Below are 26,362 nucleotides of genomic sequence, written 5' to 3' on the forward strand. Positions count from 1 at the left end.
ATAATGGTCATCTGACGATAGTTTCAACTATTCTAAAATTGTAGTGATCAAAGATAACTTATCAGTCACTAATAAAAAAAATGAATTCACATTGGTTATCATTCTTACGGAAAATCTACAGTAACTATTGTAATATATTGTTCCAAATAATTGCATCCCTGTTATACAAAGCTTCTATACTCACCATGTATGAGGAATGCACCCAGCATGAGCAAGATAACAGCTGCTTTCATCTTGAGTCTCCGGGTCTGTGCTCTGTATCACTATTCTTCCAAGTTCTGCCTTATAAAGCCCAGTCCTCTTTACTGCTGTTTACGCTGCCTTCTTAGGGGTACCCCAGGGGCACCAAGAACTACAGACGGTTCGGTAAGTATGAAGGAATCTTTATTGCGAGTGCACAAGGAGATGACACATTAGCAAGTGGCTTCAGCGTGATCTGGGGGGGGGGGGGGGGGTAATACCAACCCCAGTATTTATAGCCTTGGATACAGAAGATAAGGTGGCACTGCCCCATTACAAGCTAAAAACCTCTACATATGCTTTATTTGAGCTTGGTTAGCATAAAATACCTCCCTCCCATATATTTATTTTTACCAAAGTTAAGTTTTAATCTCCTTAGGAAGCACATGATATTCTGAAATAGTCTCAGAGCAAACCTTGCCCACTCATACATTCTATCATACAGAAATGGTACAATAACAAAGTGCGTCAGGGTACTGATAAATTGTAGGAACAGTACATTACAGGAGCTGGACAAAAACAACCAATATAAAAACATTGACATACATATAAAATAATATATATATATATATATATATATATATATATATATACACATATATACATGTAGCGGTATCAGTACCGTGTTAGCCGAGCTTCAATAATCAAAAAATAAATAGATGATACCGTTCTGTGGCTAACGAAATGCTTTAATTTGTGCGAGCTTTCGAGATACACTGATCTCTTCTTCCGGCGATGTTACAATGAATGAAGCAGTATCCCTGAGAAGCGCAATCACGTCACGAAGACGCTGCACACGCGCACGAGGCCATACCCAGCGCGGGAAGAATACAGCGGCCATTCGGAGTGGAGAGCTGAATTTGAACAGCATACAGACGGTGTAACGGCGTCCTTATCCAGTCGGTGGTGATTTGATCAGCTATCTGGAAGTGATTTCGCCCAGCAGTACCGGATGGTGGTGATATAATTCACAAACTGCCTTTTAAACCTTTTAATCTTGTGAGTGCGATTCCCCCCCCCCCTTCCATCCCTTCCCCAATTTTATAATAAACCACGCAGTATTATGCTATGGGGCGTGCGCTCTCTCTCTTTTTCTGTTTGTAGATATCCGTGGAGGTGGTTTATCCCTTGTGAGAGCAGCAGAAGATCCCTTTGCACACATCCTACACCTCCTATTATGGACTGATTATTGAAGGACTGGTTGGATTTTATATTATAACTTTATATATTTATCATTTTTCATTTTTTCATATTTGGTCACTTTTTAGCACTTTTTGCACACTTTTTATTTTTACCAATATTTATGTAATATCCTATGGTGTTGTTTAAAGTAGATTTGGTTTATTATGTTTAGTATTTAACAGTTCTATTGCACACTTTTATTTTGATCTTTAAACACATTTAGGATTTATACACACTTTCAATATACAAGATATAGCACTACAGTTCATTTATACACATAGCAATATAGTAATATTTTGGCGCCACAATTTTTGTTTATATATATATATATATATATATGACTAAAAAGGAGGGAGAGTAGGGTCAAAAAGGTGCACTCAAATGCTGAATTATGAAAAATAGAAATGGACTTTATTAACAAAGAGTATAAAAAACACAAAAGACAGACCCACACAATTCACATGTCAGATCGCTATGCGACACAGCGTAAAAACATCAAAGAGGTACAATTGGTCTGATAAGAGCCAAAGCAGGGTAACAATATATCATTACAAATATAACATAACAGAACTAGGGGAAAAATATTTCTCCCAAGTAATGTTTACTGAGATCGGCCGATCCAGAACAAGAGTAGCAATGAATATAAATGGTAAGTAGATACAGACCACAAGAGAAAAATTGGATATATATTGTAGTAAATGTACATAAACCTCTTAATGATGATGAAAGATAATTAGACACATAGCTAGAAATACATACAGTTGTGACCCTTAAATGTGCTGTAAATCAGCTGAATAAAGTGATGCCCAGATTGAGCTGCACATGTAAAATAAGTAGCAGCAGTGGTAGATCTATAACGTGCACTGGTAGCGCTCATACAGTATAAAGTCCCCTGAGATACAGAGCTCAAAGATAATGAGCAGTGGTGGTGTGTGAATAACACAGGGACATAGAGCACTGCTGTGTGTGGTGTGCACAAGGCACTGGGGAAATCCAGTGATAAATACCAGCGTTACTCAATCAGGCAGCAGGAGAATCAGATGATAAAGACCAAAGTCTTGCAGTGGGACATCAACAGTAAAACGGATGAAAGTCTCACGCAGTATGGTAAGGCACACGGGTCACAGGATGGAGGGGTGCTGTCACAGCTCTGCTCCTACGGCCGTTTCGCCAAAAAGGCTTCTTCCGGGAGCATACAGTGTCAGCATAAACAAACACTCTTAAAGGGCTCCGTTTTCCCGCCAAAAGTTCACTCGTGACCAACAGCCAATAAGAAATTCTGAAAAATAGAACCGTGTCAGCTGTTGCTATGTGGAAGTGAGCAGAAATTTGGAGGCAGTAATCCTTAAAGAGACAGACATAAAAAGACACAGGAAGTGGCATAATGTGATTAAAAATCAGCATAATTGCTAAGCAGAGTGTTGTAAAGCAAAGAGGCATGAATAAAAATATAAGTAAAGCTAATTTAAAGAGTGATTAAATTGACAATATCTTGAAGAATGTCCAATGAAATGGCATTATACTAAGTTAGATACCAAGTATTGACAATACTACACAGAGACATAAAATATGGAGGATCAAAGGAGAGATGAACTATAAGCTGTGATTGAGACTTAATAAAAGATTTACAACACTCTGCTTAGCAATTATGCTGATTTTTAATCACATTATGCCACTTCCTGTGTCTTTTTATGTCTGTCTCTTTAAGGATTACTGCCTCCAAATTTCTGCTCACTTCCACATAGCAACAGCTGACACGGTTCTATTTTTCAGAATTTCTTATTGGCTGTTGGTCACGAGTGAACTTTTGGCGGGAAAACAGAGCCCTTTAAGAGTGTTTGTTTATGCTGACACTGTATGCTCCCGGAAGAAGCCTTTTTGGCGAAACGGCCGTAGGAGCAGAGCTGTGACAGCACCCCTCCATCCTGTGACCCGTGTGCCTTACCATACTGCGTGAGACTTTCCTCCGTTTTACTGCTGATGTCCCACTGCAAGACTTTGGTCTTTATCATCTGATTCTCCTGCTGCCTGACTGAGTAACGCTGGTATTTATCACTGGATTTCCCCAGTGCCTTGTGCACACCACACATAGCAGTGCTCTATGTCCCTGTGTTATTCACACACCACCACTGCTCATTATCTTTGAGCTCTGTATCTCAGGGGACTTTATACTGTATGAGCGCTACCAGTGCACTTTATAGATCTACCACTGCTGCTACTTATTTTACATGTGCAGCTCAATCTGGGCATCACTTTATTCAGCTGATTTACAGCACATTTAAGGGTCACAACTGTATGTATTTCTAGCTATGTGTCTAATTATCTTTCATCATCATTAAGAGGTTTATGTACATTTACTACAATATATATCCAATTTTTCTCTTGTGGTCTGTATCTACTTACCATTTATATTCATTGCTACTCTTGTTCTGGATCGGCTGATCTCAGTAAACATTACTTGGGGAGAAATATTTTTCCCCTAGTTCTGTTATGTTATATTTGTAATGATATATTGTTACCCTGCTTTGGCTCTTATCAGACCAATTGTACCTCTTTGATGTTTTTACGCTGTGTCGCATAGCGATCTGACATGTGAATTGTGTGGGTCTGTCTTTTGTGTTTTTTATACTCTTTGTTAATAAAGTCCATTTCTATTTTTCATAATTCAGCATTTGAGTGCACCTTTTTGACCCTACTCTCCCTCCTTTTTAGTCATATTATTCCCTTCGGTCGGTAGCACCACCAGAGGGTTACCTTTTACCTTGACTTCTGGTTAACTGATTATTTAATCACACAAGGGTGATTTGATTGCGGCATCTATTGTGTGTTCCATATACTAATTTAGACTGGCCTTTCAGTCATTTCCAGGTGCCTGCTCAATCATCCCAGTGTGATATTAAATTTTTATAATGGACTTTGCTGGCAAAGAGTCTAAGCGTCTTGCTAATGCTGCAAGGATTTTCTCTATTACTGACAATATTGTGGATTTGACACAGCATCCCAGTGTGACTTCAGACCAGGATCAAATCAGGGAACTTACGTTATTAATGAGGAAAAGATTAAGAGTCTGGTGGAATAAAATAGCCCTATGTAATTATCTAGATTATAAAATGATACCTAGAGGGCTCAGAATACAAACTTTTCCATCATTCGCCTTTAATGACCCTGGTCTGAAAGAACGCTGGGAATGTGCTCTTAACACTTGTTCTGTTGAACTTATCAATACATTAATTGTTAATGATGAGGCAAGTCTCACAGAAACCACATCTGCAATTGATTCTTTACGTAAGGATATGGAATATATGGATAAAAGTGTTTTTGATACAATTGAAATTGAACTCGATAAATATGAAGGTGAAATCGAATTGATGAAAAAGGGTAAATTTGATCGAGACCTATCTGATTATAAGTTAGGTAAAGTCTATAAATGGAGCCATTCCAAACCAGGCTACCGCAAGAAAAAGAGGAATCTCAAATCAGGAACCTCTGTATCAGCAGGATCTACTACCTCAGAAATGGACTCCTCTGATTGTGACACAGTGAATCCAGCATCTACGGCAACGGGATCAGTTCCTTTTTTATACCAAGGACCAATGGGCACAGGAGGAGGAGGACGAGGCGGGGGAGCAAGAAGCCTAAGGGACAGGGACCAGTTTGGTTACAAGTTCCAGAGGGGCAAGCATCAACGGAAGTAAAACCCCTTGCTGTCGTTAATCTATCTGAAACAACGCTCAGTCCAATTCAGATCCAAGTGTTAGAACGTGGCTTATCGTTTGCTCCCACACACTATTGTGACGCTTTTGAATGGATTAAGGATGTCCAGCTTTTTTGCAGGAAACTTCTGCTTCACAAGCATTTCCTTAAAGTACCTACTGAGGAGGAATTATTAGAATCTGGGAAAGTTATTTCATCCTTAGGTTCCCTGCCGTCCCTGCAAGATCCAGATGTGGTGATCCCTGATACCAATGAACTCGGTCCTGTGTCTAACTTCAAGGCAAAATCTGTCTTCTGCCCTCCTATCCAGGCAGTATCACAGGTGGAGGTATTTTCCAACATGGTAATCCGTGATATTAATGATTTATCTGATTTTGCAGGTTCAAGTAACATTTCTAGGCAAGAATGGTTAGCAATTAAAGAACTTCAATCTCTGCCAGACATAATAATTAAGCCTTCCGATAAGGGGGGCAATATTGTTTTATGGCCTAGAAGGTTATATGAAGCGGAGGCATTCAAACAGCTTCGTAACAAACAGTGTTATAGGGAATTGCAGGGTGACCCTACTACCAAGTTCAAGGAAGAGCTTGACGCTCTGGTTCATGAGGCATTGACTGAGGGTGTAATTACTAGACGTCATTATGACGGTCTAATTACTAAGTACCCAATTACACCGACACTATATCTTCTGCCCAAGATCCACAAAAATCTCTCCCACCCCCCAGGAAGACCAATCGTATCAGGTATAGGAGGGCTATGTGAGCCCATAAGCCGTTTCATTGATGCATTTTTACGCTCATCTGTAGAAACTTTACCTTCGTATCTCAGGGACAGCATGGATATACTCTCAAGGCTTGATAACGTGTTTGTTGACAACGAAACTATATTAGCCACCTGTGACGTTGAAACGTTATATACTTGTATCCGCCATGAAGATGGCATCTTTGCCACAAAATTCTTTATATCCATGCTGAACCTGAGTACAAATTTAACGAATACATTAATACATCTCCTGGATTTTGTACTAAGACATAATTATTTTTTATTTAAAAATACTTATTATTTACAGATCAGAGGAACGGCTATGGGTGCAACATGTGCGCCCTCCTATGCGAATCTTTTCCTGGGGTGGTGGGAACGTGAAGAGGTCTTTTCTGAAGCCAATAGTGAGTACACGTCCCATCTGCTGTTGTGGTTGAGATACATCGATGATATTTTCATTCTATGGCAGGGCACTGCATTAATGTTGCAACAGTTCATCGATGTTCTCAATCACAACAGCATTAACATCAGGCTCACCTACACCTCGAGTACTACTAATGTTAAATATCTTGACCTCAGTATTAGCATTGCCTCTGATGGTCGTGTAGTGACTGACATTTTCCGTAAAACGACATCTTGTAACACCCTACTGCACGCCAGCAGCTTTCATCCTGCTCATCAGATAAGGGGCATCCCCAATGGCGAATTTATCAGACTTCGCCGTAATTGCTCAACTATGGAGACATTTAATACCCAATCCATAGATATGAGCAAAAGATTTAAGGCCATAAAACGGGGTCTTAACAACAGTCAAAAACTAAACAGACAAACTCTATTGCAACCTAAACCTAAACCAACACTAACTAAAACAATAAGGTTCATTGGAACTTACAATAATAAATGGAACAGTCTCAAAAACATCCTTCAAAAACACTAGGACATACTTTTGGCAGATCAAGATCTCCGGGCTATTCTGGGTGACAGAGTTAGCCTCACTAGTAGGAGAGCACCTAACCTAAAGAACCTGCTGGTCAGGAGTCATTACACTACCCCTCCAAAAGTTACTTTCCTCAACCAAGTAAACTTAAAAGGTTTCTACAAATGTGGACATTGTTCCGCGTGTAGACACATGAAGCAGACTGATGTCTTTCATAACTCTAAAGGCACCAGAAACTTCAGAATCTTTTATTTTTTAAATTGTAAATCCAAGAATGTCATCTACCATCTGAACTGTCCCTGCGGTCTGATTTACATTGGCATGACCACCAGGGAATTTCGTGTAAGGGTTTTGGAGCACACACGTAACATTAAAAATGCAACTAAAGACCTGGCGTGCTTCAAAAAAATCACCAGTGTGGCACGCCATTTTCGTGATGTTCACAACTCTGACCCCTCATCCCTGGTGGCCTTTGCCATTGATAAAATCAACATAGACATCCGCGGCGGTAATGTGGAGCAGCTCCTACTGCAAAAAGAATGCAGATGGATAGTTCAATTAGGGACCATGATTCCAACTGGATTAAATGATTACCTCAGTTTTGCAATGTTCCTTTAGCTTTTCACTCATTTAGAGACTCTGTCTTGTTTTATGTAACTTACCCTGCTTTCCCTAGAAATCTTTTATTAAGTCTCAATCACAGCTTATAGTTCATCTCTCCTTTGATCCTCCATATTTTATGTCTCTGTGTAGTATTGTCAATACTTGGTATCTAACTTAGTATAATGCCATTTCATTGGACATTCTTCAAGATATTGTCAATTTAATCACTCTTTAAATTAGCTTTACTTATATTTTTATTCATGCCTCCTTGCTTTACAACACTCTGCTTAGCAATTATGCTGATTTTTAATCACATTATGCCACTTCCTGTGTCTTTTTATGTCTGTCTCTTTAAGGATTACTGCCTCCAAATTTCTGCTCACTTCCACATAGCAACAGCTGACACGGTTCTATTTTTCAGAATTTCTTATTGGCTGTTGGTCACGAGTGAACTTTTGGCGGGAAAACGGAGCCCTTTAAGAGTGTTTGTTTATGCTGACACTGTATGCTCCCGGAAGAAGCCTTTTTGGCGAAACGGCCGTAGGAGCAGAGCTGTGACAGCACCCCTCCATCCTGTGACCCGTGTGCCTTACCATACTGCGTGAGACTTTCATCCGTTTTACTGTTGATGTCCCACTGCAAGACTTTGGTCTTTATCATCTGATTCTCCTGCTGCCTGACTGAGTAACGCTGGTATTTATCACTGGATTTCCCCAGTGCCTTGTGCACACCACACACAGCAGTGCTCTATGTCCCTGTGTTATTCACACACCACCACTGCTCATTATCTTTGAGCTCTGTATCTCAGGGGACTTTATACTGTATGAGCGCTACCAGTGCACTTTATAGATCTACCACTGCTGCTACTTATTTTACATGTGCAGCTCAATCTGGGCATCACTTTATTCAGCTGATTTACAGCACATTTAAGGGTCACAACTGTATGTATTTCTAGCTATGTGTCTAATTATCTTTCATCATCATTAAGAGGTTTATGTACATTTACTACAATATATATCCAATTTTTCTCTTGTGGTCTGTATCTACTTACCATTTATATTCATTGCTACTCTTGTTCTGGATCGGCCGATCTCAGTAAACATTACTTGGGGAGAAATATTTTTCCCCTAGTTCTGTTATGTTATATTTGTAATGATATATTGTTACCCTGCTTTGGCTCTTATCAGACCAATTGTACCTCTTTGATGTTTTTACGCTGTGTCGCATAGCGATCTGACATGTGAATTGTGTGGGTCTGTCTTTTGTGTTTTTTATACTCTTTGTTAATAAAGTCCATTTCTATTTTTCATAATTCAGCATTTGAGTGCACCTTTTTGACCCTACTCTCCCTCCTTTTTAGTCATATTATTCCCTTCGGTCGGTAGCACCACCAGAGGGTTACCTTTTACCTTGACTTCTGGTTAACTGATTATTTAATCACACAAGGGTGATTTGATTGCGGCATCTATTGTGTGTTCCATATATATATATATATATATAAACATATAAATCAGTACCTATTTAAAAGAGTATTTCTTGTCCTTAAAATGACAGCCATGTCTTCTCACTAAGCTTATTATCATCATATAATATAAATAGACTACTACTCCAAATGAATGAAAGCTATCCTAAATTAGGAAATTAATGTATACTACATCACAAACCAAATATATGATATATATATGATATATATACATGTAGCCAGGTCCCCTCTGCGTGCTTTCTGCCCCGCGACCCCTCCCTCGTTTCCTCTGCTGCCGCGGGTCATTCAATGGATCGCCGGCACTTCTGGAGGGTGGGGGCCAGTACAGGGAGTGCTTTGGCGTTCCGGCGGCTCCCGAGCAGGGCGCCGCCATCTTGCTGTAGATCGCGCATGCGCAGTGAGTCCCGACGGCCCTGCAGAGTTGCGCATGCGCGAGAAAAGCATGAGGAAAGCCCGCAAAAACCCTAGCCTACCAGGGAAGGCTTTTGAAAAAGACTACAAGTCCCATGAGCCTCAGCCATGCCCCACGTGAAGCCAGGGAGCCAATAGGGCTGAAGGATTGCCCTGGAGCCAGAACTAGATACATTTTGCGCGCTGAGCAACGGCAGTTGAAGCTGGGAGCAAGAAGGGGAAGGAATGGTGTTGTGAGCAGGTGGCTCCTACACCAGGTAAGGTTCCCCATGTCACAGACAGGCCCAAATCCCCACCAGGTTAGTGGGTAATTAATTAGGGACGACCCCTAGGTTAGGGACTCTGCCCTTGGGTGCGTGTGAGGTACATTCTTGTCAGGTCACAGCGGTCAGTGCTGTGAGGGCGGACAAGAGGGCATCGTGTAAAGTTGCAGTGTGTTGCTGCAGGTGTTGGGGATATTAGGTAGAAGTTAGTCAGAGGGGATCCGGGTGGTACGGGAGAGTTAGTGTGCTTGCAGGGGGTCAGTGACCCACATGCATAGGACAGGCAACCCCGTAGGCCCCTATGAGTTTTCCCCTTAAGACACTTAAGGTTGCTGTGCTTTAGGGATGGCCTATAGTAGCAACGAGCATCACCTTAGTTCACTGAGTCAGTTAGGGACTCAGCAGACGCTGCGCATCTGTTCAGGAGGTGGAGCGTAGGCCTCCGCTGCCGCTGCAGAGGCTTTCCGCGTGGGATCATCCTGGATGGTGGTTCCGGTGTTCTCTGTCATCGGATCCTTTGTGAAGCCAGTTGCAGGCCCGAGCCCTGGAGTGCTCGGCAAGTAATCCTTATCAACAAGTGCACCAACGATCCTATTAGCTTCGCTAGTGACTGCGCAATCACACATATCCTCTCTCTGTAAGAGTGCTGGACATTGTGTGGGGATTATTGGACACAGGGTGGGATCACCTGGTGTAGGGGGGGAGCGTCCTGCGAGACACCATAGTCAGTGTCTCCTCTAGAGAGGGACAACTGTTGTTCTGGTGATGTTATATGGTTCCTATGCTCACAAGTAAAGGTATTGGTTATTACACATACGGTGTTCTGAGTATTTATATGTGTCCTGCGAGGAACAATTTCCGCTCTGCTGGGAACCATCGCAGGTGGAGGCGCTGCACCGAGTACAGAGTTACTCATAATATACTTGCCCCAGGTTCCCTGTGTCGGAAGCTCAGCCCTCCTGTGAGCCTAACAGGTAAAGCACCACACCTAGGTTCTCCGCACTCACACTATATCTGCTATTGGGTGGGGGAATACGGGTTACATTTGAAGGCGCTGCTGAAATCAGACCTGGGGTGCCCTGTTCCATTTTTTTGTCAAATTGTCCCTAAATGTTTGTAAAGTCCGGCCACGAGGTCCTCGCCTTGGCCTTGAGGCTAGAGCTTAGCCCCTGCCGTGTGGTGGCAGTAGAAGGCCTTCCCGCAAAGATATCAGATGAGGAAGTCTGTGACCATATGCGTAGAATCCCCGGGTGGTCGTACGCCTGTATTATAGATGAAGATCAAGACCTCGCGTCCAGATCACTGCTTTTTGTGGTGACACCCACGTGGGATATATGCCTGTCAGAGGTACCGTCCACATTGTTTATGCCTGGGTGCCCCCCTGAGGGTTACCCGTTAGTCTACTCTGACCCAGCGCCATGGCAACTTTCCCCAAGTCGGAAGCGTGCACGTGGTGCTGCGCTCAAGGCGCAGAATGACTTTGCAGAAAACCGTCCGGGATTGGCGGGAAAACCTAAGCCCCACCCCCGTCGAATGAGTGACGCAGTGCAGAGCCCGAAACCCCTCCCTGATAGAAAGCTCCCCTCCTCTTGAGTCCACCAGGGGAAGAGAGCGCCTTGAGCAGCCATCAGCCACTTCTGTTCACCATAGAAGAAGTAACGGATGCAGTATATCCCACCCTCAGTTATATGGTGAGTGGCGAATAAGTGCCGGGAACATATTCGTTCTTTTGTGTCCCTGCTTACAAAAGGACTTGGATATACCGGCTGGTGCGGAATTTCATCCCTCTAAGTTACCAACCGGGACTTTAATGGTAAAAGTGGAAGGGAAGGCGTTTCTCAGATGTCCCTATTTCAAATGTGATTTATCAGGTTGTGAGTTGACCTGGGGACCCCGGTGTGACTACTGCGGGGTACAGTTCCTGCTTCCCAAGCTGCAGCAGCCTACAGAACTGTCAGAAGAGGAGGGGGGCACTGTTGCAGAAACGGATTATCCTTCCTCCGAGAATGAGATAGATTGTCAGGGGGTACACCCTAATGTGTATGTGCCCTGGCGCGCGCCAGGAGTAGATGTCTTTGCACTAATGTGCCCCTGCCTGCAAGAAGCCTATGTCCAGGGAGCCGACCTGTCTCAGTTACCGCTAGACTTCAAGACTACCGAGGTGGGCGGAGAACCGGGTACACAGTGTTTTAGCCCCACCTGTGACTGTTCTAGAGGCGCACTGGCGTGGGAGCCCGAATGTGACTGCTGCGGTGAATGGTTCTTGAAGCCTATTATACCCCAGCCTACGGAACCAGCCGAGGAAGAAGAGGAGGAGCCTGAACTCTCTACTAAAGTGAGTTATGCTGATAATCAGTCTGTTCTAATTCCAGAAGTCTCAGGGGACCCGTGTGTCCAAACCCATGTTGCAGACACGGTTCCAGATCCTCTCAAAGGGGACGTCCTAGTGGTAGAGCAGGAACCTCTGATGCGGAACCCGTGGAGAAAGAGGCGCCTGATGTCTCTATCCCGGTGGTCAATGCCGCTGCTGGTCCACCTACCTCAGCTGTGGAGGTTGTGGAGGGCCCGTGTGCCCAAATGGACATTTTAGATTCAGGTCCTGAGCCGGAGCCGCCAAAGGCCGAGCTACAGATGTTGGAACCTCAGATGTTGGTTCCAGACCCGGTTCCTGAGCAGGAACCACAGAGCCCAGACCAGCAGATTCCGGAATCACAGGGTAAGGTGTCTATACCCCCATCTTCTTTTGGTGATTCCAGCGATCAACCACTCGTGGTGATGCGCCTGCCGGTGGACCACTCTAGTGACGTCACCGAGCCAACTATCTCGGCGGATACAGAGCCTGCTGTGGGTCCGTTTGCCCTAGACGAGATGTATCCAGATGCTGCCGCTTGCTCGGATGTGGCCCATGTGCCCTAATGTGGCCAGTCCGGTCCGCTACGATGGTACCATCAGTCCCCAGCTTGGGATCAGTGCCTGCTGATGACGACAAGGGTGAGTTGACTGCCCCGAGGGTGCAGGGTGTGAGCCTCCAGGTGACCGCGGAGCACAATAGCTTCTAAAGTCTGACCACCAGGGTGAATGGCTCCACTCGGCATCGCATCCTGGCGGAGGTGTCCCCCTTAGCAGATAGCTGTCCAGTGGTGCTAATGGACCAGTACCTACCATCTATCGTCCCGGCGAAGAGAACAGTCAGTCCCATTGTGATGTCCCGTGAAGCACAGATGGTACCTGACAGTGTTCCAGAGAAAGAGGAACCCTTGGCAAGCCAGCAGAGTGGTGAGGAACCTCCCTACTCCCCACAGGCTCCTGATCTGAGTGTGAGCCCATGCGCTCCAACCCCAGGGGTCCCAGGACTGGGATCCAACGCTCCCGAGGTTTCAGCAAGTAAGTGGACTGCCCCAGAAGTGCCGGGGACAGGTCCCAAGACAGCCGAGGTGGGAACTGACAGCGTCCCCGAGGGCCTGTTGGCCACTGTGAATCACCACAGTGGTAAGGTATCTACCCTTTACCCCCTGCAGGGTGAAACCGAGACATTGCCCATTGCTCGCTTCCCAGTGGAAGCCTCGCAAGTATGTAGGGACAAGGACTGTGTGGCGAGGGATTTAGTGAACATTGCCTTCGTTAAGCCCAAAAAGGAGCGCCCCATTCACCATGTGGTGGACCGTGGAAAAGGGCAAGACCTCCTAGCCTATCGCATCCATGCTGCGGATGGCCGGGTAAAGGTCTGGCACAGAGACATGGTACTATTCCATCCACCAGGGGGAGAAAGTAGTAAGAACCCTGTGACTGTTATCCCCGAGAGTGCTCGAAAAGAGATTCTCCCGGGGGAAGCTCACAAACGCAAAAGTGAGGTACCCCCACATGATCAGTTAGGGGCACCCCACAAATGGTCTCAGTTGGCCTCGGTTATCATGTGTGACCTGCCTTGTACCCTGTTGTGTAAAGTCAGAAGTGATAAGTTGTACATATCATGCTCTGCATTTGTATTGTATAACCTTATGCCGAGTGACGTTGTTCCCCAAGCGGGGACGTTGAATTTTTCACCAGGGGGAGGATGTAGCCATTTCCCCTCTGCATGCCTGCTGCCCCACGACCCCTCCCTCGTTTCCTCCAGTGCCGCGGGTCACTTGATGGACCCGCCGGCACTTCTGGTGGGTGGGGGCTAGTACAGGGAGTGCTTGGCGTTCCGGCAGTCCCCGGCGGCTCCCGAGCAGGGCGCCGCCATCCTGCTGTAGATCTCACATGCGCAGTGAGTCCCGATGGCCCTGCAGAGTTGCGCATGCGCGAGGAAAGCATGAGGAGAGCTCGCGAAAACCTAACCTACCAGGGAAAACTCTTGGAAGGGACTACAAATCCCATGAGCCTCAGCCGCGCCCGACATGATGCCAGGGAGCCAATAGGGCTGAAGGATTGCCCTGGAGCCAGAACTAGATACATTTTGCGCACTGAGCAACGGCAGTTGAAGCTGGGAGCAAGAAGGGGAAGGAATGGTGTTGTGAGCAGGTGGCTCCTACACCAGGTAAGGTTCCCCAGGTCCCAGACAGGCCCAAATCCCCACCAGGTTAGTGGGTAATTAATAAGGGACGGCCCCTAGGTTAGGTACTCTGCCCTTAGGTGTGTGTGAGGTGCATTCTTGTCAGGTCACAGCGGTCAGTGCTGTGAGGGCGGACAAGAGGGCATCGTGTAAGGTTGCAGTGTGTTACTGCAGGTGTTGGGGATATTAGGTAGGAGTTAGTCAGAGGGGATCCGGGTGATACAGGAGAGTTAGTGTGGGTGCAGGAGGTCAGTGACCCACCTGCATAGGACAGGCAACCCCGTAGGCCCCTATGAGTTTTCCCCTGAAGACACTTAAGGTTGCTGTGCTGTAGGGATGGCCTATAGTAGCAGCGAGCATCACCTTAGTTCACCGAGTCAGTTAGGGACTCAGCAGACGCTGCACATCTGTTCAGGAGGTGGAGCGTAGGCCTCCGCTGCCGCTGCAGAGGCTTTCCGCGTGGGATCGTCCTGGATGGTGGTTCCGGTGTTCTCTGTCATCGGATCCTTTGTGAAGCCAGTTGCAGGCCCGAGCACTGGAGTGCTCGGCAGGTAATCCTTATCAACAAGTGCACCAACGATCCTATTAGTTTCACTAGTGACTGCGCAGTCACACATATCCTCTCTCTGTAAGAGTGCTGGACATTGTGTGGGGATTATTGGACACAGGGTTGGATCACCCGGTGTAGGGGGGGAGCGTCCTGCGAGACGCCGTAGTCAGTGTCTCCTCTAGAGAGGGACACCTGTTGCTCTAGTGATGTTATATGATTCCTATGCTCACAAGTAAAGGTATTGGTTATTACACATACAGTGTGCTGAGTATTTGTATGTGTCCTGCGAGGAACAATTCCCGCTCTGCTGGGAACCATCTCAGGTGGAGGCGCTGCACCGAGTACAGGGTTACTCATAATATACTTGCCCCAGGTTCCCCGTGGCGGAAGCTCAGCCCTCCTGTGAGCCTAACAGGTAAAGCACCACACCTGGTAACTGTAGGTTCTCTGCACTCACACTATATCTGCGATTGGGTGGGGGAATACGGGTTACATACACAAACATCTTAAATACCAAATTAATAATTAAATGTGAAAATTAGATCCATTTTTATATTAGTGTTATTTGTTCCCAATCTTTCATATATAAAATCATTACTGTGTTTTAACCTGGGCTTTTGTTTCTTTCCATGCGCTCCTATTTTTGTGTTTTTTTGTCCCACTGATCACGGGACATTGGGAGCAGCAGGGAAGATCTAATCTAATAAGAAATCCAAGGGAGAGAAGAGGGACAGCGCGCACTGTGTACTTTTTTCTACTGATAAATTGTATCACTACAATTCTAGGCGTAAAGCCACAGGCACAGCCTTGGAACTTCAATTATTCTCCAAACCACAAGGGAGCGGTGGGGAAAGCCATGGAAAAGAAAAAATCACATAGTGCAATAATGCAAACACAATAAATAATAAGTGAAACAAAGGCTATACATTTCCTACCCACAATGGAGCAGAAATAATAAAGCAGAAATCCAAACAGTGGCAATGTGGCCACTCATCCACTTATCCATATTATCCATGTTTTTTAGCGTTCATGATTTTATTTGATGTATTTCTCTTCCCTTACACTGTTCTCAAGTACATTGTGTACTCCATATATTGGTGCTACATTTGCTCTCCAGTTCATCACCAGTGTCACTCGCTTAATGTACTTGTGTAATACACTATCTCTAATGAATCTATTCCAACACTAATCACTGACTTGTCAGTATTGCGCTGTGAGCCTTGTTTCTTAGCTTCTGCTGTATGCCGATTGGCTTATTATTCAACCAATCGCCCAACAGCATGGGGCTGAATACTACAGCCGTGACGTCATCATTGCCCCGCCCCCAAACAATCTTATTGGAGGGCGCTCTGTCGAGCCACCTCTCAGTGCAGTTAAATGTAGGGCTAAGGCCCCGCTCCCTCAGTCAGAGCGCCCGCACTGCAGACAGGCGGGGCGCTGACAGACACAGACCGCGATATGCGGTCTGTAGGGAGCGGGAGCCGGAGTGGGAGGGCTCGGTCTGCAGGACAGGAGGGAGCTGCTCTGAGACACACACACACCACCCCCTACCTTGTAGGAAGCTGTCTGACAGTTCCCGCTCCCGCCGCTGATTTGCTCATCAGCGCACCACGTGACCGCTCGGGATCACAATTTTCTTCCCCCTGGCGGCTGACGCGTCACAGTGCGTAGTGAGCCAGCAGCGAGGGGGGACTGGGACCAGCTAGGAAGGATTTCCCTGCTGGTGGGGAACGCTCTCGTGGCCGCCCGTGCCGCCAGGTGCAGCGGGTCCCAGCCCGCGACTGACTACTAATTACATCCATTGAAGAAGCGCCTCCGCGAAACGGCCGTCGGGATCGCTGCATTAGTCTACCATGGGCATCTAAGTGCTATTGGAAGCATTTGCTTAATAGCTTATTGAGTCTGCAAGCACAATGCATGGCTTGTGAGATTACTGTGATAAAGCTGATATGAGCACTTCTCACAGTACAACAGTACTGCAAGTTTCCTAATATCTTCCACTCACCTCATAGTTGTTATTGTGTACTAATGAGGTTTAGCACAGCTTACTTTGAGTGTTATCCTTTCAACACTCATGCAGCCACAGTAGTTGCACCCTGTTATATATGCTTAAGGGTACAAAGTCTATCCCTAAAAGGATCTTAGGGACACATTGGGCCTAATGGGGAAGTACAGATGTACTAAGTGCAAGATTTGTCCTAAAATGCTTCAAAACAAAAGCATAAAATCGCATGTTACAGGGATTGAATATCCAATCACCAATTATTTTGATTGTCTGTCTACATACGTGGTCTACATCCTACAATGTGGCTGTGCCCTACCGTATACTGTATAGGCAGAACGAAACATAATCTAAAACTGAGGATAATGGAGCATCTGAGGAATATCCTTAATATCCCTAAATTGGAAAAACTATCAAAACCCCATACTCACCTTCTGACTCATTTTAGAGATGACCATGGATGTAGTACAGAGGGAGTACAGTATATGGGCATAGAGAAGATTATGGATAAAGTTCGAGCGGGTAATCGTGATCTCCATATTGCAAAAAGGAACAATTTTGTATCTTCACTTTACAGAGTAGATTTCCAGGAGGTCTAAATGACTTTATAGAGATTACATCATTTCTTGCCCATTTCTCACCCCCCCCCCCCACCTCTTTCCTCCCTCACTTCCTTCTTTTTCCCTATCTTCTTTTTTCCTGTTTCGGCCCCCTCCTCCTATATTTCTTGTCATCCCCCTCCCCTTCCCTTTTTTTCACTCCCACCCTTCTCTTTCCCCCCTTTTTTCCCCCTTGTCTCTTTTTCCCTTTCTTTTTTTTTCTTTCCTTTTTCTTCACTTAGTTATTTGTATATATTTGTCGTCTGGGTTAACGTTATGTCATGTATTCTATTGTATTTATATATATATATATATATATATTTTTTTTTTCAAATTGAATATTGTCACGCTTGTGCTCTCCTCACAAGCGCAGGGAAAAAGGGGTAGGACCCGATAGCGAGGTGGGGAGGCCGCAGGGGATACGAAGGGAGTAAGTTGCCGCGCAGCTGGGGATCGACGCACGTAGTCACGTGACCGCGCCGCGCGCATGAGAATGCGCGACATGTCCGGAAGTGCGGTGCCTACTCAGAGACACGAGTGATCCAGCTGCATGTGCGCGCAGGCTGTGACAGCAGAGCGGGAGTGCGCGCGTTCTCAGGCACCAACGCGGGGTTTGCTGGGAAGCCAACGCTTCAGCACGGGAGTCTGGAAACGGAAACCAGAAACATGATACAGGAACATGGACATGGAGTCCAGAGCACAAGGTAACATCCAGAGAAGAGAAGCTTGTGGGGAGCGCAGGTATCACCATATATATGCAAAGGAAAAAATGTATATAGTGTATTATATCTAAACAAATACAGCAACTTCAACAGGAATCATGAATGGGAACTCACATTCTGCCAGTTGTAATACAGCATTTGGAATAGCAATAGATGCAGTGGATGGATTCAGCACTGTGGGGGGGGGGGTGGGGTCTGGCTGGTATACACTCCCTGATGTCAGCAGGACAAACCCTCAATAGAATGGAAAAGACAACTCTAGTGCAACATTGTATGTTCACTATTGATATATTTAAAATAGGCAATTTCTATTGCACTTACATGAGCAATATGTGCTTAGACACATAAAAATCGATGCGCAGCATTGGTGTGTATCATCCACCCCACTCCCGAAGTTGCGTCGCGTCACTTCCGGTCTGGCCCGTCGCGTCACTTCCGGTTTCGTCGGCGATCACAGAATGGATCAAAACGGGGTCTGGGGTATGCTGGGCACACGTCTGGACTGCTGCAAGGTTCACTCAACGTGTTTCGCTGGCGTGGCAGCTTCGTCAGGAGTCCGATCTGTAGCTTAAGCCTCATTGTCCATATAAATACCCTTTACTGGTTTCTGATTGGATGGCTGAACAATTTTATACTTCTCATTGGCTAAAATGGTACTTGCTGATTGGCCAATGGGCGGGACTACCCGTGCATACTAATATCAATGTGTAATACATATAAATGACACCATTTTATTAAATACAGACAGAATAAAATCTTTATACACAATATAAATAAATAAATAATATTACTGCTACTCTAACTATTATACTAACTAATACATAGAAAAACTAACTGGTTCACAGAGACAGGTATTTAAAGGCTAAATTCTGCACCAATGTGTTTAAATTGGTGTGTTATACCCCTCAGTAATATTTTATGCATCAAATTGAGGACAAAGGTATGGGAGAGAAAAGCAGAAAAATCACAAGTTAGTGTGACCCATATAAATGCATACATATATAAATAACATGATAACTATTGGGTATCTAAAAAATATTATTTAAAAAATATTATTAAAAATATTAAAACATTATTAATAAAAAGCAACAAAATGATAAAGTTAAAGGAATTGAAAAGAATTGACACATATAATTTGATTATATAAAAACACTGATTTCTATATCTGAATTAAGTCCATCTGGAATTAATGTTTTTAACCGGTGAATCCAGAATGTCTCTCTTTTAATTAATTATTTAGTTCTGTCACCGCCTCTCCAATTCAATGGGACATGTTCGATTCCTTTAATAGTTAGATCTTTTGGGTTAGATGCATGAAAACGGGTAAAATGTTTTGGGACACTGTGTGTGTCCAACATACGCCGTATATTACCCACATGTTCCAATGCTCTCACTTTCAGGGCACGCGTGGTCTGACCCACATATTGAAAACCACAACTGCATTCCAGCAAATAAATGACAAGTAGTAGTAAGTTCCTTTTTGTTCTTCAAGACACTCGGTGCTAATTTTTGTTTAAGATTGCTTGCTTTAGTGAATATAACATTTGGCGTAGCTGGTAGTACCCTCCCCAACACAGGATCATTTAGTAAAATGTGCCAATGTTTTTTTATAGCGTTCTTGATTTTACTTGCATCCTTATTGTATTGTGTCATAAAACTGGTGGTAAAATCTAACTCTGTTATATTTGTTTTAATCACATTTGGTTTAATTAAAAGTTTCCTATCAAGCAAATCTACTTTAGATTTAGCTTCTTTTATTTTTGTGGGGCTACTTCTCAAGAAATTTATTGGTTAATGCAAGTGATTGTTCCTCATAAACCTCCTTTTTACTGCAATTCCTTTTTATCCGCATGAATTGACTCTGAGGTACATTAGAAATCCACCTTCTATGATGGCAACTATTTCTTAATATATAATTGTTGCCATCTACAGATTTAAAAAAAGTTTTTGTTAAAATAGTGTTGTTTTCAATGTAAATTTCAAGGTCTAAAAATTCTACTTTTGTTTTACTAAAATTAGATACAAATTTTAAATTAAAATTATTAGTGTTAATATAGTCCAAAAATTGTTTTAATAAAATTTCGTCGCCATTCCAAATAAAAAGCACATCATCAATATATCTTTTCCAGAGGACCAGATTTGCGCCAAATCCATGCGAGGACCAAATGTGGTCTAATTCCCACATGTTCATAAATAAATTCGCATAGCTTGGCGCAAATCTGGGCCCCATCGCGGTGCCGCAGAGTTGTAAAAAGAATTCCTTGTTAAACCAAAAATAATTGTTAGTAAGTATAAAATGTATTCCCTTTAAAATGAAATCTCTTTGTTCCACATACATAGTCACATCCTCAGTTAAAAACCTCTCTATCGCATTTAACCCTTTTTTGTGGTCTATAGACGTGTATAATGAGGAGACATCACAGGTTACGAGCATAAAACCATCTTCCCATTTAATTTCTTCTAAAATAGATAAAACCTGCGCTGTGTCTTTAAGGTGCGATCTGCCGGTGACCACATATTTTTGTAAAAACTTGTCTATATACTCCGACAGTTTGGAACACATTGATTCAATGCCTGATATTATTGGCCTTCCAGGGGGATTGCATAGGTCCTTATGAATTTTTGGTAAAAAATAGAATACCGGCACTTTTGGTGAATCCATCCAAAGATATTTGAACTCCTCCTCTTTGAGTATACACTTACTTTTACCATCTGTTAAATTTTTTTGCAATTCTACAAGGAAGGTGGTTGTGGGATCCTTTTTTAATTTCTTATACGTATTAGTATCACCGAGTATTCTATTTGCTTCATTAATATAGTACTCTCTGCTCATTACGACTCCTCCTCCTCCCTTGTCTGCCTGTTTTATAACCAGTTCTACATCTTTCATTAGTATTTTCAGGGCTTCTCTCTCTTTAAAACTTAAATTATTTTTAAAAGGTTTATCATTCTTAACAATGGCTTCAAATTCTCTATTTAACAATTGATTAAAAACTTCTAAATGATGACCTTTAATGAAACTTCGATAAAATTTAGATTTAGGTCTTAAATTAGTGTGTAAAAATGTATCTTTAACTGGTGGATTAATAATAGAGTTGTTCTTTAAAATTGCATTATCTGAATTTTTACCTAAGAAGAATTTTTTAACAGTCAATTTTCTTAAAAATTTGTTGGCATCAATAAATAGGTCAAAACCACTTGGCCCTGCAGTGGTAGCAAAGGATAAGCCCTTGCTAATGACTCTTAATTGAACATCATTTAATTCTTTGTTACTAATATTAAAAACTCTCAATGGTTTGTTCTTGATATCTTTGCTTTTTTCCCCTCCTCTGCTTCCTCTGAATCTCTTTTCCTTCTTGGATTCTGATATGTCTCTGTCAATGGTGCATATTTGTTTTTGGTCTCCCATACAGTTGGAGACTTCCCATCTAAAAAAGTGGTTTTTTTCTTTGTCCCTCCAACTGTTCCCTCTTGTGCAGGCGAGCCATTTGAGCAATAGATTTCCCAATCTTTCATTTGTTTTTCATAATCTAAATCTTTTTTTTGTTTTTGTTGTAGAGGTTGAGGCCTCTTGCTCATCAACTATAGATGATCTTTCTATTCTATCTTTTTGGCCTGATTTCCTTTCCACTTTTTTAGTTGGGTTTAGGTCTTCCTTTTTAGGGATCTCCTCTATCCTGATTGGTTGGTAATTAATGGGTCTATTATAATTTTGTTTGTATGCACCCCCTTTCCATTCTTTATGTTTATAATTATCGGATCTTTTTGGTTTACTGGGATCTCCCCTATATTCTCTATTGGGTTCCCTAGATCTCGAGTGGTGGAAATTCTTTCTTCCCCAGTTTTTATAATTACCTTTAGTATAGTCTTCTATGTCTCTGTTAAATTTTTTCTTTTTATTTAAAACTATGGCATCGGTCAGTCCGTCTACCTTTCTCTGTAACTCCATGTCATTTCTCTTGTAATGACCGGTGTTTTCAAATGGTTCCATTTTAACTTTAATTCTGTTGATTTCCTCATCCAATAATATTAGATTCTTAGCATGTTGTTTTAAAATCAATTTTATCAGATCGTTAGAACATTTGTCTAATATAGCATGCCATGTTGCTAAAAATTCTTTGTCGTCAATATCACATGTGGGGGTTTTTGTTAGTCTTAGACCTCTAGGTATAAAATTGTCTTTTAGATATTTCTCTAAAAATTCTTGGTCTAACCAGCGAAACGCGTTGAGTGAACCTTGCAGCAGTCCAGACGTGTGCCCAGCATACCCCAGAACTCGTTTTGATCCATTCTGGGATCGCCGACGAAACCGGAAGTGACGCGCCGGGCCAGACCGGAAGTGACGCGACGCAACTTCGGGAGTGGGGTGGATGATACACACCAATGCTGCGCATCGATTTTTATGTGTCTAAGCACATATTGCTCATGTAAGTGCAATAGAAATTGCCTATTTTAAATATATCAATAGTGAACATACAATGTTGCACTAGAGTTGTCTTTTCCATTCTATTGAGGGTTTATCCTGCTGACATCAGGGAGTGTATACCAGCCAGACCCCCCCACACACTGCTGAATCCATCCACTGCATCTATTGCTATTCCAAATGCTGTATTACAACTGGCAGAACGTGAGTTCCCATTCATGATTCCAGTTGAAGTTGCTGTATTTGTTTAGATATACTACACTATATACATTTTTTCCTTTGCATATATATGGTGATACCTGCGCTCCCCACAAGCTTCTCTTCAACATTCAAGATAGGAGAAACTGGAACTTTTCCAAAGAGGGTTGAGCAGCAAAGTTTGCCATTCTTATCACATTTGAGCACTTTTAGATATATCACATATCTTTATTAATTTTATTAATTCATTGATTTATTTATTTATTTTTACCTTCACTAGTAGCGCCTCACATTTTTTGTTTTGCAACATCCAACATTAAAGGCATAGTAACAAAAACAGCAAGGTGCAGTGAAACTAAACATAACATAAGGGTTCTTAGTCTAATCCATTGGCCAAGGAATTATAAGCCTGCTACCACGTCAAGGTTAACCCTACTAAGCAGGTACCTACACTACCCGACGGTAAACTAACCTCAGTAGTATAAGAGTGACTTTCCCAGTCTTCCGGAATCCACAGGAGATAAGTAAAGGTCCCAAGGAGGTCCAGGCAGGAGCAGTATGCGATGAGTACCAGCAGGCACCAGGGCAGGCAGCAAAAGACTAATAGCAGAGAGAAAGTCAAAGAGAGGCTTACTTCCTGTCAGGAGGAAGAGGGCAGGGTTTGCCAGAAAGCAAGATGGCGTTGCTTGCTTCAGAATCCTTAAAGACACAGGATCTTGACTCGCAGCTAGAGGGCGGCGATCAGAAGTAAACAGGTAAGGAAGGGACACGCCGCAGGGGGCGTGTTCCACGCATCGTTACAAATATAACTCTAACATCAGATACCTTTAATCCACATACAGTACAACAAGAACTATCGATTTTTATTTTTTATTCTTGGTGCATATGAACAAATGCAATGTTAAATGGATTCCTATTATTTATTATTTTTTGATTCCAACATGTATTTAATTTTGGGTTTTTTATTCTATAACATGTATACAAGGGGTTAAATTATTACTATCAATTAGTGATGTTTATCCACCCCTTTGTTGTGGAGTGGATATTTAAAGAATGAGTTATTTCATTATTGAGTCTACTTGATATTGCCCCTATGCTGCATTGTATGTGCTTTGCTGGTTTGGCTATCCTGCTAGAGACTGCCTAGCGCGGGTTGCAGGTTTATAAGAACTTCTACTTCTTGCCACTACATATTGGTTATGCTACCTTGCGCGAACCCGGAAGTGGCTGAGTGAGGCTGTGAGACGTGAAGTTTCAGCTGTTCCCATTGGGCATGAGCACGAGTCTGTACCAGCAGATGCCGCAGAGCTAGACACTCACGGAGCAGGGACACAAGAAGATTGACTCACTGGATTTTATTGGATTACAGATCTTTGAACATGTAAGTTGTGATATTTACATGTATCTGCTATGGTTAATACAATTATTTCACCCTTGGTGCCCCTTGTGCTTTCTTCTTTTTATGATTGATCCATCTACGGATTTACCCTTTGGTGGACACCTGTGGAGGAGGGGAATACCTCCATGCACAAGAGCTGTAAGAGGGGAGAGCTGGCCATTTTCATGGTCCACAAAGAAGCAAGAGCGTGGATACAAATCTCCACACCTGTTATATATGCTGTGATGTGCTGAAGCAGGTGTTTGAGGGGAGGTACATAGGACCCAGCACCTTCCAGGGTGTGTTCCCTTCCCTCTCACCTGAACCTTAATTTATCAGGTACCATGTAAAAGGCAGCACAGACAGTTTCCTGTGCTGCTGCTGTGCTGATCTGAAGGCATATACACAGACAGCCCTGTGAGAGACTGCAAGTGGAAAGCTGCAGGTAAAGAGTGTAAAGTGGGGAAAGAGGTTAGTTCTCCCACTGTTAGTTTGGGACTAAGCTGTATTAGTCAGAACTCCTGAAAGGAGTTAGGTCTTTTGTTTCTGTTTTGTGTTATGAGTTAATCCTGTAGCTGATTTGTACCATGTAAATAAACCCTCCTGTGCACAAAAGCTAAGTTTTCCTGCCTTTAATCTGGATATAAGAACCTACGCTGGGACAGAGACGTCACAATGCATATACAGGGCATAACAGCTGACAGGATACTTACCTTCTACTGTTTATGTGGCTAAGGGAGGGGGAGTTGGTATATTCAGCTCTTTGTATTCCCTCAGTTGGTTCTCACTGTTTTACTACCTACTACTGTGCTATTTCCAGTTCCCTACCTGCTATCTATCTATGGATACTACATGTTTAGCATACTTGTTATGAATGAGCATGGATATCCTTTAATATAGTACCAATTGTAGAGTGGTCGTGGGAGGGGGGAGTTTGCCTAGGAGCTCCCTTCCTCTTACTAAGCTCAACCGCCTATTTTTGTGAGGCTCTCCAGCCTGGTTACTACCCTATCCTAAGGGACAGTTACGATAATACTGTGTTTGAGCTTCCATTTTTGTAGCTCCATTTTTTGCAAACTGGAGCCTCTTTTAACACCCTATATTTTAACTTTGTATTATGATTAAAATAGTTTTTATATTAGTTATCATATCATCACACCTTTTGGATGTTCCGAGATCTGCCCTTTCCTATTTTGGCTTTATTACACTATTGTACTATGTAGTGGGATTGAGTGCTGTTATATAGGGGACCTCAATGGTCTACTGGCCCTTCTTGGGTCTGTTGCTTATCAGTATCTGACTATATTGTCTATTACTTGCTTTCCCCTATTGCACCGTTCACCCTACAGTATGTGACTTACATTTAAATAAGTAAGGAGTGAATTTTGTGAATTTTGCTATGACAGGTAATCAACGCTTTCTGAATACCGTGATAGCAACGCTCACAAAGACGGCGATTTAAATGGCTCGGCGATTTTTTTTATGAACCCTTAGTGCATAGGCCCCTAAGTCTCACACACAATAACATACATTTAGAACCTATGTCTGTGTGACAAAGGAGTCATTTGGTTGCATCTTTTGATGAAAACATGACACAAACCAGCCAACCTCATCACGGTAGACTCAGTTTAGCAGCTACCTACACTGAATATATGTTATTTCTTATTGTCCTATGGACTAAACTTTGGGAAAGTATGTGAAAGTGCCCTGTAGGTTCCTGCTAATCGGAGGTTACCTTGATGAGGTTGTCGGCTTGAATCATGTTTGATCAAAACAGATCCAACCAAACGACTCCTTTGTTACACAGACTTAGGTTTTAAATGTCAAAAAATCACTAGTATCCTCTCAATTGGGAGGCGCACAGGAATTGTTCTTTGTTTTCCATAACTATAAGGCTAATCATTTTACCAGCTGCATATTTCACAAAGAGAGCAGAGCAGGTAATATGTACAGTATTTTACTTCCATAAATGTTCGGCCAATTCTTATCCGTGCTGCATCGTGCTTCAGCCTGAGGAACATTGCATCCAGAGGGACATTCATCATTTCACAGACGCTTTTATACAAATATCCATATCCAAATATCCATATATATATATATATATATATATATATATATATATGGATATATATATGGATATTTAGTACGTCTTGTATAAAAGCGTCTGTGAAATGATGAATGTTTTATTTATATCCATCCATACTGATTATATTAGTATGCTGTGGACCAGGCAGACAGCCGGATGTGTTCTCCATTTTCTCCTTTCCAGTAGCTTTGGGATTGGGGAAGAAAAGGATTTCCCTGATTGACAGCAGATATTGTACAAGATCAATGAGATGAGCATGAAACTCAAGAGAAGAA

At 43.0% G+C, this 26,362-nt stretch overlaps 1 long non-coding RNA gene across 1 annotated transcript; it reads left to right on the forward strand.

Moving 5' to 3' along the window:
• Positions 1-4,703: 4,703 nt before the first annotated feature.
• LOC142467996 (uncharacterized) lies at positions 4,704-7,982 on the forward strand. The gene is made up of 2 exons (XR_012788552.1): positions 4,704-5,464; positions 7,860-7,982. It is a non-coding gene; the product is annotated as an uncharacterized LOC142467996 (long non-coding RNA).
• The last annotated feature ends 18,380 nt before the right edge of the window (positions 7,983-26,362 follow it).

This window comes from Ascaphus truei, chromosome 17 (assembly GCF_040206685.1).
Source record: "Ascaphus truei isolate aAscTru1 chromosome 17, aAscTru1.hap1, whole genome shotgun sequence".
Taxonomy (NCBI): domain Eukaryota; kingdom Metazoa; phylum Chordata; class Amphibia; order Anura; family Ascaphidae; genus Ascaphus; species Ascaphus truei.